Genomic DNA, 17946 nt, shown 5'->3' on the forward strand with positions numbered 1-17946 from the left:
AGCCATGATACCGCAAGCAGGCGGTGGGCGGGTTTTGGGACGGCGGAGGTGAGGAGGGAGAGGGAATTCATGCATCACGTACAGCGGAAGCATAACGCGTAGTCGTGTATCCTAAGCATTGAGGACGGAAGGACGGACTATACTACTATTATACAACTATGTGTGCGTTCGTGTATAAGCGCGTGTGCACCCATAGAAACACACACTATTATGCAATTATAACTTAGCTACTCACGCTCTCCATAACAGACTCTCCATCCTCGGCTCATTTTCATAATTTTTCTCATATTTATTCTATTTAAAATTTATTATCATTACACGAGCAATAATAGTTTTACTAAAATATTAAAATGTAATAAATATTTAGTCTGCATGCACACGTGCGCGCGCGCGCGCGCACACACACACACACACACACATAGATTTTCTTTTTTTTTAATGAGAAATAATTTAATTATAAAATGAATCTTTTTATTAAATAGCCATAATTCATGTACATACGTGCATGCATACGTACATATATCCGACTGCATTACAAATCAGAATAATGTACGTACGAATCACTCCTGATATTTCAATATTTCAACAAATATTAGAAGAAATCATATAATTTCAAGCACTGACATAAATGAACACGTGAAATTCCAAAATAATGAAGGAAAATTGATGAGTATAACAAAGTAAGAAAAAATACTCTATTGTCAAAATATCATGGCAGATAGTAAGTTTCCAGTTGATTTATTAATAATAATTTAATTCCTTTAATTTAAATAAAAATTCTTTTTCTTTAATGAATAAATAAAATTATATGTCAACGCTTGTGTGGCAATAATTAATACGTAATGCTCGTTTTTATTAATAAATCTGTGTGCCATTGAATTTAACGATCAATCAATTGTATTAAAATTTTTAAAAGTTACTTTAAAATTCATATTTATTCACTCTCACATGATTAATACGACTAAAGGAACAATAGTTTCATAAAGTAATTACAGATATTTCAAAATAATTTCAATATTTTTTGTACTAAATTTACTACTATTTTAAAACGAATAATTTATTGGATTTTCCATTTTTCTGTGGAATTTCTTTTTAATTATATAATCTAAATATTTTAATAATGTTCGTTAAAAAGCATTTAGAATTTCATCAAGTCACATTTTACCATTAACATTAACTTACAATTTAATTAAATATTTATTTACATAAATATACAAGAACATACGAATTCGATTTAATTGAAATTTAATTGATTTCAAAACTTAAAAGTGACTTTTATTATAAATTTACTAAATAATCTACGAATATCCATTATTTTAATATATTTATAATCTGCATTTGAATTATATCTTGTAAATTAATTTAGATACATTTTGTCAATCGCTATCACATTTAAGTCTATAGCGATTATATTTTACTCCCCACCAACTACATATTAATTATATTCAATGTATAATACTCTAATGTTTTATAATGTAATTTATGTAAACATTGACTAAACAATATAATAAAACTAACGTTATTAGAATTGCAAAGAAAAGTTATTTATTATTTGCATTAGTAAACGGTAGCTGGAATTTAAGCAAATATTTTTAAAATCCATTTTGTTCCATCATCTTACCTATAGGATCTTATATATAATAAATTATTTCTTTTAATTTATACTTTGCTAACTATGGTACTTCATCACGCGATAGTGCATTCCTTATGTAGGAATGTATGACAATTAAGGCGAGGCCTTAATCAATATTCCACATGACTTTTCCATATACTTCCGCGCTCATACAGAGGCTCGACTCGACGAATAACGTCAATCCGTCATTGCTACAAGTGTATAGTCTATCATCACGATAATTTTACATACATAATAAGAGTTATTATGTATTATTATTATATATAAAACAAATTACATACATGATAAGAGTAATAAGAAGGCAGAATAATAGTAGATTTGCCGCCTTGCAACAACAGTTACAACCCAACAACGCGTCAGCATCTGAATAATGTTTATAGCAACAGTCGGAATTAATGTGGAAATAGTTTGTCAGTTGGGTGTTTTGGTTTTATTAATGTTTTTTTTTTTTTTATGTAGTATTTTTCTTGCTGAAATTATTAATTATTAATTCTTATCGCGTAATGACTGAGACAAAATTTTATATTAAACGTTTGCTTTTATAATGATCTAATGAAGAATTTTAATTGCTCGAAGCAAATTTATTTTATATCGATAGAGAGAATAAAAGAAATCCTCTGTATACTGAACAATATTTCCAACCTCTAATAAGTGCAATTTTTACGAATTTTTAATTTCATTAATTAATTCTATTCTTTTAATATTGGTAAAATATATTATTACAATATGTCATTTTTAAATATTAAATTTCGTTTACTATTATTAAGCCTTTTTTAACTGAAATTAGTTAAATTAATTTATATTTATTTGTTATGCTTTATTTCTATTTTAACTTTCATTTAAATCTTAATAGTCCACTGCATTATTAATAATTTTTTTTGAAATTCCTTCATTGTAATTAATTCATTTACTTTTTTTTTTATAATTAGCATAATAATATCAATTTAAACGATGAAAATTTGTAAATCCTTGCAGTCGATTTTCTGCTTTTAAGTACTAATTTCTGTAATAGTAGTTTATAAAAACAAATTATTTTAATTATAATTAAAGAGCACGATAAAGTATTTTTAATTAATAAACAGTCATTTCACCATATACAAAACGTGCAAAATCTTTTAATAAGAAAGACCGTGATAATACAGCTGATTAAAAGGATATAAAAGTATAAGGATAAAAAAAAAAACAAAAAAAAAAATAAAAAAAAAAACAAAAAAAAAACAAAAAAAAAACAAAAGAATTAAATTAAATAGACGATACAATTAGAATACAATATAGAAAATTATATAATATTAATGACAATCGGATTAAGAATCGGACATAATTTTGTTAAACTTGTATAGAGAATGTTAACTTGAAGCTTTTACAACGTAACATAACTATAGTCTTCGAGAGAATATTCCATTGTTAGTAGAAAAAATTGTGCGAAAGAAAAAATATTATGAAATATTAAAATAAAGAAAATAAAATTGAAAAATAAAGAAGAAATGGGAAAAGGTTGAAAAGTGAATGGAGCTAATGAGGCAGATAATTAGCCGAGTTCGGAGGATTGTGCGGGCGTGAAAAAGTGAAAGGATGATAATGAGTGGAAAGGACGAATTTGCGACCCAAGTGGTGACTCGCAAAGCAACAGGCAATTCGACTTTTATATAGAGTAATCTTAATGATCGTGCATCCTTCTTGTTCGTCTTTTCTTGATCGCAATGCTGCAGGTTTACGGGTGGGATATGAGATTATTGCTAGCGCGCGCTCACCAAGGATCTATCATTGATTATCGGGATTATCGACCTGGCGTATATCGCACCAGCATAACCTACTATATTTGCCCTATTGTGTATTATTCCATTCTCGATTCAATTTTCATTCCATCCATTATCGTCAATTTAATAAGCTTGATTGATTATAAAATTTATTAACGAGCAGAGCCTCGTCGGCTCACTAGCAAAGAATCCTTGGGAGGGAATATCCACGACGGCTTGTCTTCGGCTAAGTTGTTAATAAGTAAGAATCTCTTGCTTCACTCTATAAACTCGCATTAATATCTCGACTATTTACATTATAGCAGATTTACATAAATTAATAAATTGTAGTTGGAAGCTGCTCGGACGATTGTACCGCCAAGAGGAGCACGGCTCCTTCCTTTTCTCTCAGCACTCTCGACACAATGCAATCCTATCGACATCCTGCCTATTCGAAAATGCCATTATGTATAGATCTCCGGTACGTTCACTCGACTCCGCGACTGCGCGATTCATCTACGACCTTCCAATGGTACGTCGTCACACCTGATTACTCGCTGTTTAATGGGACCGACGAAAAAATAGCTAAGAAGCGTCGGAATTGTACGGCTTTACGAATCATCTGCTTCATTTGCTCCTTGGTACGCATCTTTAGACGGGACATTGAACATTGAACGAGGATTGCTGGATTAGCGCGATGGCCACCCATCTTCCTCGATGTCCTTACCATCCCCTCCCCCCCCCCTCACGCCCATTACCAAACGCTCGATAATAGCAATATTAACGCGTTCAAATATTTCTCGACTAGTTAACAAATTTCACTTTCCCTTTGCTCATCCGTAATCATGCATTTATTCACAGGGATTTTTGTATTTGTTTTGTTGTTGTTGTTGTTGTTGTTGTTGTTGTTGTTTTTTCTTTTATTTCTGTTTCTTGCTTTTTGACGACAACAAGTCTTGTTCTTGCTAATAAATCGAGAAAGCAAACTAGTCTTGTTTCAATGCCATCAACAAAAGGAAAGACACATCAGACCCAAGGCATCTATTGAATGAATTTTTCCTTTCTGTTCTTTTTGCTTTTTGTAAATAAAAGAAACCTGTATTGTTATTGATATTATTTTTTATTCTCCACCCATCCTACTCCCTCTTTCATCATCCTACTACGTAACATCGCTCGGAACAAATTTCGTCTTCGAGCACGATTTATCCCGGAAAAGCCCGGGATATCGTGTGAAAATACATCATAATACCAAATATGTATCATTATAACATATAATAACAATCACAAGTTTGTAAACGATTATATATGGTAATTTAAATAGATTGAGTCTCAAAATCTCAAACGATATACGATCAAACGCTACACCATGTTTAAATCGAATGTATAAAATAGTATTTTCAAAAAACTTACAGTTACAGGAATTAATTATAAATTGATGATAATTATTTCATTTTTCCCTTTTATCAAATGGTAAATCGAATGAAAAAAAAACGAATGTTATGATTTTCAACGAATTTCTCTCAATTCTTTTAATATTATGAAAATTGCAAAAATTATATGAAATAATGTAATTTCGAGTTCAAAAAATCGATACTTCAAAGTAATCTATTTGATCTATTAATCAATTGTAAGCAATGCAATTAATATGCGAGTAACATTAGTTTCCGAAAAATGTAAAAGTCATAAAGTTTATCGAAGGTTTTACGTCATAAAGGTTTTATCGAACGTTAAATTTCATTTTGCTTGTACTCGAAAATTTGAAGCCATCAAACTTATTAAAAGGCGCTCCAAAAAACCAAATACCAATAAAAATTGGCTAATCAATTCAATGATTAAAATTCATTACATTACGTCCGATAATTTATCTATTTAATAAAGTACCTCTCTATATACTGCTAAGTACTTTAATCTTATGATAGGTTATGTCATACGATTCCCCGAAACTTTCATTATGAATATATATAACTTTAAAGTTGCAATTCGTTTACTCACTCTTGTTAGTGCGAAAGGAGCTTGTGTTTGAACAAGATATTTTACACAATAATCGAGATTTTTTTCTAAATGCCAAACATATAAATTCTTAATTAAAATGTCACTTACATTGTAAAGTAATAAAAGTTCTATATCACGATACGAATCATTAAATAATAATTTAGTATATAATTATTAAAAAAAGAATATAGTAAGCCAATACACGTGTGTATATTAATGTATAACAAATTAAACATAATTTCATATGAAAATCTCGATGATAAAATCGTTTTACAAGCACAGTCCATTAACAAGCTACAATTTACAAAAGTACATTACCAATGAAAAATGAGCTAGTATTAACTATCCGAATACACACACATGCACGCACATATTTATAATTATATCATATCATATCATATCAAATCATATCATGTATATATATATATATATATATATAGAGAGAGAGAGAGAGAGAGAGAGAGAGAGAGAGAGAGAGAGAGAGAGAGAGAGACACACACACACGCGCGCGCGCACGCATATTACTATTGATAATTCACTGTTTCGTGTTTTATGTCGTTATGTAAGAAAAATAATGCCTCAAAATTTGCCAGCTTCGACTAATGTCGTATGATTTTCAGAATATAAAACAATGTTTTATTTATCAACCTACATATCTGCAATCTTCAAGGCACAAAAGACATTAACAGTCATTGCCCGACGCTGGCTAGCGACCCTCGACAAGACTCTCGAGAGAACCAAGACGTTCCTTCATATGCAATTTACATCAAAGTGAAATACAGGCGCACACACCCACGACTCCGAGCGCTGATTGCTCACTCGTGCCATCCGGAACTTCGTCATTAAATTTCGAGCAATTATCTCACGATCAATCACATATTCTCGATATTTATGTAAGTTCATTACCACGAGTCAACTAGTTGTCGGCTAATAGTCCCATGACCTTTCTCTCATTTTTATTCATTGTTCTCTGTAATTTATCATAAGTATAACTAATTGTTTTATTAATTTACTAAAATTTCGATCACTTTAAGAACTATTTTGACAATAATTAATCTAATCGGCATCGGCGTCATTGAACATTTTACTCATAAATTTTATAAAATATATATATATATATATATATATATATATATTTAGTTGGTAACAACATTAATATAGACTATGCTTGCAGTTATAATGATGTATTTAATTATTGAACGATCTAACAATATTTATGGAATTATCTGGCTTAATTGTGTATTAGAAATGTAGAGATTTACGTGTATTTAAAATTTCATACAATTTCTTGACAACTGTTACAATTTTTCGTAAAAATATCTGCCAATATAATTCGAAACTTGTGCAATTATATTGCTCGCGTTTGTTTTGATTTATCACTTGGTATTACATTATCGAAAATCCTCGAATAATTACTCTCACTAATGTAAAATCTTCAGTTATCACATTACTAAAGATCTTCTTACCATCGATGCTTCAATAGAACTTTGAGTGCCAATGTTTTTAATCTTATTATAAATAGAGAATTGTAGCTTTATTTACGATTTCAAATATAAATTTAAATACAAATTTACGGAAAAAAAAATACATATACACATACAAACATGTATATATATATATATATATATATATATATATATATATATAACTCGTTAATGCATGCAACATATATTAATTTTATGTAAAAGTAAAAGAATGCAATCAACCCACTCCGACTCTATATTACGCAAATATTTACAAATACATTATTTGTACGTTTAAAGCTAATGAAAATTGATTACCTCAGCATTCGCTATTACTTTTAATATATTTTAAGGAACATGAGGAGAAAAAAGTTTTGGAAAAGTAAATATTATATATATAATTTTTCTTAATTAAAATTATGATATCTTCTTGTTTGTTATTATAAAAGTTTACCTTTTAAAACTCGTATTCCATTTATTTATCAATTTAATTAAATACTAGTTATAACTGTTATGATTGGTCTAAACTTTGTTAAAGTGCAGTTTGCTAGTAAACAGCTGCGCAGCATTTAATAAGAGTAATAATAATAAGCCCAAATTAATTTATATCTTTAATAAGTCCAATCTATTTCAGTTAAAATAAATTCAACTTTATAAACTTTAGAAATAGAGATAATAGTTTTCGAAATAATATCATATGTGTATTATTTTAAAATAATCCTTAAATTATAAGCAATTGCATAATGCTATTTTATACATATTTTAATTATTACAATTTTAATTTATCTCGTTGCTGTTTTATTTTATTTGCTATAATAATATGTCTAATATATATATATATATATATATATATATTTTCAAACAAATTTTAGTAGTATAATTCATACTGATATAATATTAAGAAACTATCGGAGAGAAACAGTGTGCTATTATCGTATTAATTAGTAGTAATTTAATATTTCAAGTACACATGACAAAATATGGATTTAAAAAAATATATGATTTTAATGATTTTTCATTTTTAATAAGTATTCAGTAAAGAAATAAAGTTATTCGATAGTTTATATAATTTATTTATGTTTATGATTGGTTAAAAAAAAAAAAAAAAAAAAATTGTCGTAAGGCTTAGTTTTCATGACGCAATTTATACAAACAACTAAGAAGAAATAATTACACACAATCAACTCCGTATTATTGCAAGCGAAATATACAAATACAAAATTATTTATATATTGAAAATCATGAACGAATAAGGTGCAATATTGCAATGCTATACTAAATTAATTTAATCACATATAAGTATAGACTTTTTTATTTGTATTTACAATATATTATTACGTTGGATTTCAATTTTCAGGATGCATGCTCCTGGGATCCATCGCTTTCTCTCAGTTTATATCAGGTCGAGTCGCATCCAACTTTCAGTCACTTTCGGTCTCTGTTCCTTCAAGCTATCTTACTGAATATATGCAAATTCCCAGGAGAACTTTGGTTTCCCACTCATTCGATCTGCGCCTTCCCAATTAATTCATTGCAGGAATTATTTGCTCCGCGCGTAATTACCGACTTTCTCGATGTTCTCCAACTTCCGTCTTGAGGCAAAATTTGTGTATCGGAAATGTCGAATGTATTTAAGCTGCATGAACGCATGGGTTTATTTCGAAAGCACTTACAAATTCATTCAAGAAATTCATTATTACATTTTTATTATATGCATAATTAAAATATATATATATATATATATATATGTATGTATGTATGTATGTATGTATATATATATATAAATAGTATAATAATGTAAGCTTCTAGATTGCTTTTTTTCTTTGTCTTTTCCATTTAACAATATATTTTGAAATTATGAACTTATGACAAATGTGCGGTAGATCATATTATAATTAGCAAAAAAAAAAAAAAAAAAAAAAAAAAAAAAAAAAAAAAAAAAATAGAATAAAACTTACTCAGTTACTTTTACTATTGTTATAGTTAATAATTAAAAGAATTAATAAATATGATGATACAATTGAAATCAGTATTTATTTTAAATTATATATTCAGCTTGCAAGAAAGAACATGGATAAAAGAAAATATAAAACACTTCAATTGTCTTAAATTAACATTTTTTTAGATTTGCTTGAGAATATTTTAACATTACCATTTGATGAATTTAATTAATCGTCCATTTTATTATTGTTATTGCTAATGCTAATCTTTTCAAATATAAAGATTAAAATAATAAAATTAATTTGAATCTTATATGAATATTGGTGGTTATTAGAGTTCATACACATTTGTTAAATACACAAAGTACTCGAATGATAATCAATTTTTCTATTCAATTATGTAATCAATTATGTTTATTAACTTTTTTTTATATATAATTGATTTCTTAATGTAATATTTTTTTCTATATAAGATATGCTTCAAACCCATTCAAACATCTGCATCGGCTTAATTTTAAAATCAAATATAAATCTGTTGATTAACATAACTAAATACTGTACACAAAACTATTTAAACAACACTGCAAATTTCAATAGAACTTTTACATTATTAATGCTTATCCGTGTATTATTTTAATATGTAGAAAATAGAATAAAATAAGTATTGTTTAATTAGGTGAAATTTTTAATTTATAATTTTCTTTTATATAAAAAGTAATTGCAAAATTTTGGAATTGCAAGTTTAGAATTGAGATATCACGATGAACATATTTTTATGTTTATTAAATATTTGTTATAAAGACTTACGCGTGTTTCTTACGTTTGCTTTTAACAATTTGAATATCATATATCATTCAAAACAAATTAGATAAAAATTACGATTAATTTATACGAGTAATAAATAAGCTTATATTAATAATAAATTTATATTAATAAATTAATCGATTTTTTTTTTTTTTTTTTATTTTCAAGTGCTATCGGACGTTTATATAAAAATATAATTTTTATTTTCATTTTAATTTTAATAAGTTAATAAATACAAATAATGCTGAAATTATATTTTAAAACACGTTTGTACGCATTATAGAATAGTGAATAAAAAATTCTTTATCATTTACCGTAAGGTTTACTATTTATCCTACTCTTAATTTAAAAAAATATTTCTTTCCTTATTCTCATAACAAATACACTTCTTTATCCGTTTATGATTAAGTTACTCTTCCAAGTCCTTGTTCTATTTTATCCATTAAAATCAGTTCAGGTAAATGAAAATTTTTCATTTCTTCCAAACGCCGTATTCCCTATCATGCTAATAAAATACAATGAGTTATGACAATAGAGTACATCGACCGAGGCTCAACTGACCTCGATGGTTAAATTGCACTAAATTGCAAGTACATTATCGCTCTCCTAATATTATGGAAGTGGCGCACGGCAGCAATAAGACCCACCTACGCTCCTCTATCGGTTCGCGTGGTTTAACTCTTCTTCTCCCACTCTACCACGCTATGTGTAATAATTGTGCACTACATACAGATAATTCACTTGTAAAATGGCGTCGTAAAATAATGCTACCCGTTATACAAGTAAACTTTTGCTTGCGTGGTTAGTGAGCAACATCTCTCATTCTCGAATTTGATAAACGCGATCATCCGTGCCTTTGCCGTACAATTTATGTCCACTGCCATCATTATCCACATTCTCATCATTATCGCATACCTTGAAACTCTTTATCTTTTGATAGGTCTAACTTGAAATCGTCTTTAGGCCTTTTTCAGCTTTTGGTCACTTTTCGCTTATAGCAGTTCTCTTATTCTATTCGAATAAATACGGGATTTTTTTATGTATTTTTAATGTTTTTTATATTATTTTTACATATAATTCCCTTCTACTTAATAACCCCAGCATTCGGAATAGTGTTTTTATAGAATATTTATTTTTTATTTAACAATTGGAACAGTCAATTTCAGCAAGGTTGGATTATTAATTGCTTGACGACTAGCAATTACTAGGGAAGTCCTGGTAGTACAATTAAAAAAATTAATATTCATATCATAATGAACGGACAACTTTTAAAATGTAAAATAATTTTAAAGCATTTGCTTTTAAAATTTATTAATAAACAATGTAACAATGTTTAAGTCTGTCTAGTATAAATATTCTGTATCCTTTTAGTCTCAGTCACTTATTCAGAATTATACGTGCCAGAATATTTTTCTGGATAAAAGGTAGTTCACGTCAAATGTAGCTATTCAAACTTTAATATTTAATTTACAACTGTAATAAATATAAATTTTTTAGAATGAAAAAATTTATTATTATCATAATACACTGCATTTGGTTGCTATTTAAATTGATCTGCGTTATAATTCAATGATAATATAATTTATTATCCATAAGCAACAAAATTCAAATAATTCAATGATAATTTTTAATTATCCCGATTTAAATAATTATAATTATTAAATTATTGACATTGATAAAAAATACTGTTTGAACAGCTTAAGTAAATTAAAGAAATCACAAATATCCAATAAGTGTCCGTTAAAGCAAAAATTCTCATATTACGTGACCATAATAATATACATTGTCCTTTCGACTTTTTTTTTCTTTTTCTTTTTCTTTTTTTTTTTTTTTTACTATACTTATTTTTTTTATTGCTAATATTATGAGACATATTGTAAATACATACCAATTTGCATTTTGTAACTAATGATAATAATTTTGACTATTAAATCTGTTACAAACTGGAGTGCATGTTAATAGAGTAGAGTATGTAATTATTTCAGTAATAATAGTCAAGCTTTTTTTTTTTTTTTTTTTTTTTTACAAAACTCCATTAAGTACATAAATTTGTAGGTGAAGTTTTAAAAACTAACGATACAAGCAACTAAAAAAAATAAAAGCAGAGAAAACTTATGGCTTGCTCTTAGTTAATTAAAATGAACAGATTATCAAACCTATGAAAGCACATACAAAGTATTGGAATGATTTGATTTGTAAACTTTGAAAATATTAAACCATTTTTAAGTATTAAATATAACGTTAAAGAAATATTAAAAAAAAAAAACACAATATAACACGCATTATATATATATATATATATATATATATATATCACCATGAAAAATGAAAATTAAATTTTTATATATAACTATTCTAATATAAATCTATTACTTTATTATTTTCATTCTTGCAAAGAATTTAAACTACGTAATTATAATCGTACATATGATGTAATTTTTAATTAAAAAATATATTAATATATAATGTACGAAAAATCATCCTCTCTAGGAAAATTATGCATGTTTTAATTTTATTTAATTAAATAAATAAATCAAAGAAATTTATTTCTAAGAAATTTTAAAACTAACTAATAAAATATAATATTGGAATTTTTAAATCTATGCGGTTAATGAATAATATATCAACGTATAACTAATTTAAACATATCGGTACATTTCATGTCGGTATATGTAAGAAAACAGAATTGGAATGGAAAGAATAAACTCCAGCAAAAATCATCATGAATAATTACGGAATTGTCATTAACTTCGTCTATTAAATGTCTTGTCTAATTTTCATTGTCTTCGTGTACATCTCGTTTGCTTATATTTTTCTATAATTGTACTCTATGTTATGTCTATGCCTGTAATCTACAATAGTTTTATCATGTTTTTGAATTTTTTCTTAACTAATATGGTATCTCGGCCTATCTTAATTCTAATCAATGTTTGCGGAATATTGCAGGAATAAATTATAATCAATAGAGGAAATAAAGCAGAAAAATATTTCGTTAAAAAAGCCTACTAGAATACTTGAAAATAAGATATAGGACAGTTGCTCGCGTGTAATCTTGTCTTTTCGCTTGTGGTTTCGCCTCTCACTCTCTCTCTCTCTCTCTCTCTCTCTCTCTCTCTCTCCCTTTTTGCCTTTTGATCGCCAATCATGCGTGCGTATTATTTTCCATCAGACTATCACTTATTTCACATTTTACCGTGAAATATCCGTTTCTTTATACCCAAAAAATGTTTCTTTAACGTTTCTTTTATTTCATTTTTCATCACATAATTTGAGATTTATGCTGAACGGGAATTTTAAATTGCTTATTTCAAAAGGATTTAACGACGGCAAATAATAATGGCTGAAAAAAGGAATCACTTACTTTGAATACTGTCAATTTTGCAAAGAAAGATGAATCGATATCTTGAAATCCTTTCTGTAACAGGAAATAAGTATTTTCAGTACAAAAAATCATTTCAATATAAAAGAACGCATTTTTTTTTTTTTTTTTTAAATATTTTCTATTTTTTTGTAAATTTTTTTTTTTTTTTTTTTTTAACAATTCTTATTGTAAAAACTAAAAATTTCTTATCTTCTAATGAACATTTTTTACAATTATTTCACATCGGTGACGAAAGATTCATTTGATGTTTTACATATTTAGTATGAACTATAATTTATCTATTGTTTAAATAATAAAAATAATAACAATAACAATGGAATTAATAATTTAGCTGATAATTAAATTATGACTAAAAAATATATGCAGCAAAAATCTCTTCAAAGTGGAAAACTCTAATAAACATTACTTACAATAACATTAAAGTAATAATCCATATTATCGATTCATCGAATTATATTTACACGCATATCATCCAAATTTGCAGTAAGTTAAAGTGAGTTAAATAAAAATAACTTATAGGCCTTGAAATTATTAAATAAAACGAACAGAATACAAAAACATTCCAAATTACATTAAAATAATTACTGCACTAAAAGAAAAAATATTTAATAAATCCTCCTTACTTTTTTATATTATGTTAATGTTGAAATATGATTTATATATTTACGGTTTAATTGCATTCATAACTATTCGTTTGACATTTCAAATACATCTTGACGTATTTAAAATCATTTAAAAATACTATACAATTAAGTAAATTTATATGTATAACAATTTATCTAGAATCTGGTGTAAGTAACAGAAATTCTAATACGTTGGAAAAAACATTAGGCTCTCGTAAAAATTTCACAAATATTTTTTTACATATTATAATAATGTTTTATTCATTCAAATTAAAAAAAGTAATTGTAATTAATTTACCGTTCGAGTTAAGACAAAAAAAAAAAAAATAATAATAATAATGAAAATGAACGATATAATCAAAGTCTTTATGGATTTTGGTAAAATTATTTGGAAATGTTAGAAAGAAATTTCGTGCTAAAAACTAAGGAAAGAGGAAAAACACAGTATTCTCCAAATTTTTGTCAAATCATAATTATCACTTCTAATAATTCACTTATTTAACAATACATATATTAATAATATTATAGCGTAGTGAATATTTGTTAGAATATCTATTATGTTTTATTATTATTATTATTATTATTATTATTATTATTTATATATACATCATATTTATTTTTATCGAATTATATAATTTCGAAAGATTATACAAATTAAAAGTCTCTATTTTTAATTAATCTGAAATAATATATTTTATTAATATTATAAACAGCATTGGTTTGTAGCTAAAGGCATTTTAATGACGTTTAACTATGCGCTTTTAATTAATAAATTGACAGGCTAATATTTTAAATAGAATATATGGATTTTTTTTTCTCTTCTTTTTTTTCTTTTTTTCTTTGGCTAATTTAGATTTTCATTTTAATCATGACATAACGTTCGATACAACTTGTTTTATTGGTAAGTAATAATCTTCATAGTTTTCATTCTTTTTCTATTTCTATATATATTACTAGAAGTAGGGGGACTTAAAAGTAGTACATGCTCTGGGAATACTTATTAATCCATCAATGTCGCAACACTGAAAAGTCAAATAAATTACAGAATTGGAAATTTATTTACCAGCACACGTCATTAACGAATAATAATGAACTTGGAACGAGAGAGAGAGAGAGAGAGAGAGAGAGAGAGAGAGAGAGAGAGAGAGAGAAGGGTATATATCAACCCTCGATTTCATAATGTGCGCGTATGCTATTTTGCCGGCGAGAGATCAATGGCTTTGAGAGGCAGACGGATTCCATCCTTAATAATCAGGAGAAATTCGCTCGACATCACTGTCGCGCCCATGTTATTGAATTAGAGATTCCGTGGTTGATCGCACTCACAGATGGCGCTGTCTTGACAGTGTGCAGTTGAAAGATTAAAAGGGCGCGGTAAGGTAGTTTGTTTTGTTACGTAGGGGTAGGTAATAGACCTAATCAATGTTTATGCCCCGCAATGTCGGTTCTGCGATTAACCCAATGAGCCGTACTGCCAACTTCCAGCTCATCAATCACTTATTTGCGGTTGCAATTACTATTGGATGACACAATGCGCACTTTACGCGAGTTTTACCGGTGTTCGTTTAATTTCACTCTTTTAATTTGGATGAGTCGCAGCTGCATTTCAAGCGATAAATTACATGGTAAACAACGATGCTCGACGTCAATGTACATTCGAATGTTTTTAGAATCAATGTGCATGATCATGAATCATAATCGTAATAATGATAGTGAGTCAATGCGCGTGATTAATGAAAAATTGTGAAATTCATATTTGAGGTCAATTTGAAACGAAGACGATTTCTTGAAAAAGTAAAAGAGGCCGCTACATCGTTAACATATATTCTTTATTTGTTTTCCCAAGCTAAATATTATAAATATAGCGTTAAACAAGGGCAATTTAATTAACAATGCATCGATAATTTTAATATTTACATATCATATTCGTCGAAAATAGCTTTATGAAAAGAAAATTTATTGAAAGTATATAAAAAAATTCATGTATCATAGAGGTATGAGAGAGTAAGTAACTCGACCGCTGTATTTATATAAATGCAAAAATTTACAATAAGTACAAACGGTCGTATTTTAATAATTAATTGCATTATTGTTAAAGTGTTGTTATATAATAAGTGTTGTTATCTTATAGTGGTGTTATCTTCGTATTATCGAGATTATTGAGAGAAAAGCGAGTTGATGTTTAGGTAAGTCCTCGACTCTCTTTCGCTTCGCTTCGCTTTCCAATCCTCTTTTCAATAACTTCAATACGCCCAAATTTATTCTTTCCGACTAGTTGATGGACATCAACAGGATTTTCCGTTCTTAAACTCCCTATAATCTTCTTTCACCAGTAGATGTTCATGGCAAGCATGGATATGCACGAGATGGAGGAAAGAAAGAGACAGCATGTATCATATATTATAATAAATAAATAATAATAAATGTATGTCAATTTTGTTAAAAAATTTAATGTCATTATTAATAAGTAAATTATTAAAATTCATTTATAATTGTTTATATAATTATCTAGTTCACTGATTATTTGTAACATTTTTCAATAAATTACAAGAGAGTTTTTGAGCATTGATAATTTATTTAGCGTATAAAAATTAAACTTCTCCAAAGGATTACAATTTCTTTTAATTATGCGATTAGTCCCCCCCCCCCCCCACACCCCCCCCCCCCCCCCCCCCCCCCCCCCCCCCCTTTCATAATCAAATAATACAGTTGCGACAATGCTTGTTAAAAACTGGCTAATCATATAATATTAAGACGAGGGAATTTTTTTGTTCTTTTGTTTTTTTGTTTTTTTGTTTTCTTTTTGTTTTCTTTTTGTTTTTACCCATCCGGCTCATTTTAGACTAATCGAATTACACAGGCGAAGATTATAGTTATAATTGTAAACGAACAGTTTGAATATTTTTAATAATGAAATCAAGAATTTATGAATCTATCGAAACAAATGCACAGTTTATACAATATATAATTATTATTAATTTAAAACATCGTGCCAATATAAAATACCGAAAGTTTCATTGTCAATAATTTGATTGAGACATTGGAAACTTAAATTATAGATTAAATGATAAATTACAGTCCATCATATTCAATGCTTAAATAAAACTATTAGTATCATGGTAATACTAAATTCTAATTATAATTGGACAGACAAGATATTGCAATTTGACTGATCTCTTTGTCTTGATAACATATATAATTTCCGATAATGCAGGAACAACTATTAAGAATTACGGTCATTATAATTATCTGAAAAATAATTGACTTGTAATTAAAACACATTTTTATAATCGTGGCTTGCACATAGTTTCTAATAAAAATTAATAAAAATATATTCTCTGGCTTTCAAAAATTTAATTTTTGTTTTCTTTTTTCTTTTTTGTTGTTGTAATATTTAATGTTTACTGGGCTAGAATAGAAACATCACTGAATTGAGTAATACAATATTACTTCCATGCAAAATTTTACTGAAATAACTAAATTGATTTATGAATCGCAATTGCTGTCAGTATTCAACTTTACGAACATACTCATAGAGAAATACATACACACAAATATGTAAATTTTTACATGTAATCGAAATATTGAATTTTCAAGTTTTCACCGTAAATATTACATTATCCATATACTATTCTTTCTCATGAAAAATTTGAATTGAAAAATAAAATTTGTTTATTTAAGCTTCACCGCGTGTCAAAATTTTTTATCAATATATTAAGACCCATTTGTATATTGAGAATACATTGATTGAATAATGAATTATGAGAATATAATATCTTATCTCGTAGAGTATAGTTTCTTATAAAGTATCTGCTTCAGAATACTTTATATTCACTTGTTTCTTATTTAAGTAGTCGTAGTTACTCTTACTTGTTTAATCTCAACAGATCTTACATGGGTATTGTTAAACATTATAAGCTTATATTTCACTGCTTCGCCATCTACCTTTTTATATTCAGAAGGTTGACAAAATGATTAAGTACTATCGATTATTGCTCTTTATGACGAATGAAACATCTCGTCTCCCTTCGTTTATGAATGTATAAGCACATCCAATCTCCACGTGCACGTGTGTATACAACTACAAGCATAATATACAGTATAATATACAGATGCACACGAACGTAATGAACAAAGGAAAACCGCAACGGGCAATACAATCGCCGTTCATTTTGCATTATACGTCAACTTTTTCCCACAGGAAGGAGGATGGGTGTTGTGAGGAGGGAGAGAGAGAGAGAGAGAGAGAGAGAGAGAGGCTCTTCAGTATCATGCAACACTAAACTTTTGAGAGATCAATGTATATATATAAACCGCTCCATGTTGCTGCCCAGGCGCAAGTACAAACATGTAAAGTTGCGAGACATTGTATG

General features: G+C 27.5%; 1 protein-coding gene across 1 annotated transcript in view; it reads right to left on the reverse strand.

Moving 5' to 3' along the window:
* Con (leucine rich repeat protein connectin) overlaps positions 1 to 17946 on the reverse strand; it is a 212339-nt gene that overhangs the window by 76438 nt on the left and 117955 nt on the right. The window contains exon 3 of the mRNA XM_011498293.1: positions 12930 to 12983. The gene's annotated coding sequence lies outside the window, so the exon portion shown is untranslated. The remainder of the gene's footprint in view (positions 1 to 12929; positions 12984 to 17946) is intronic.

The sequence above is a fragment of the Ceratosolen solmsi genome, unplaced genomic scaffold (genome assembly GCF_000503995.2).
Source record: "Ceratosolen solmsi marchali unplaced genomic scaffold, CerSol_1.0 scaffold14, whole genome shotgun sequence".
NCBI lineage: Eukaryota > Metazoa > Arthropoda > Insecta > Hymenoptera > Agaonidae > Ceratosolen > Ceratosolen solmsi.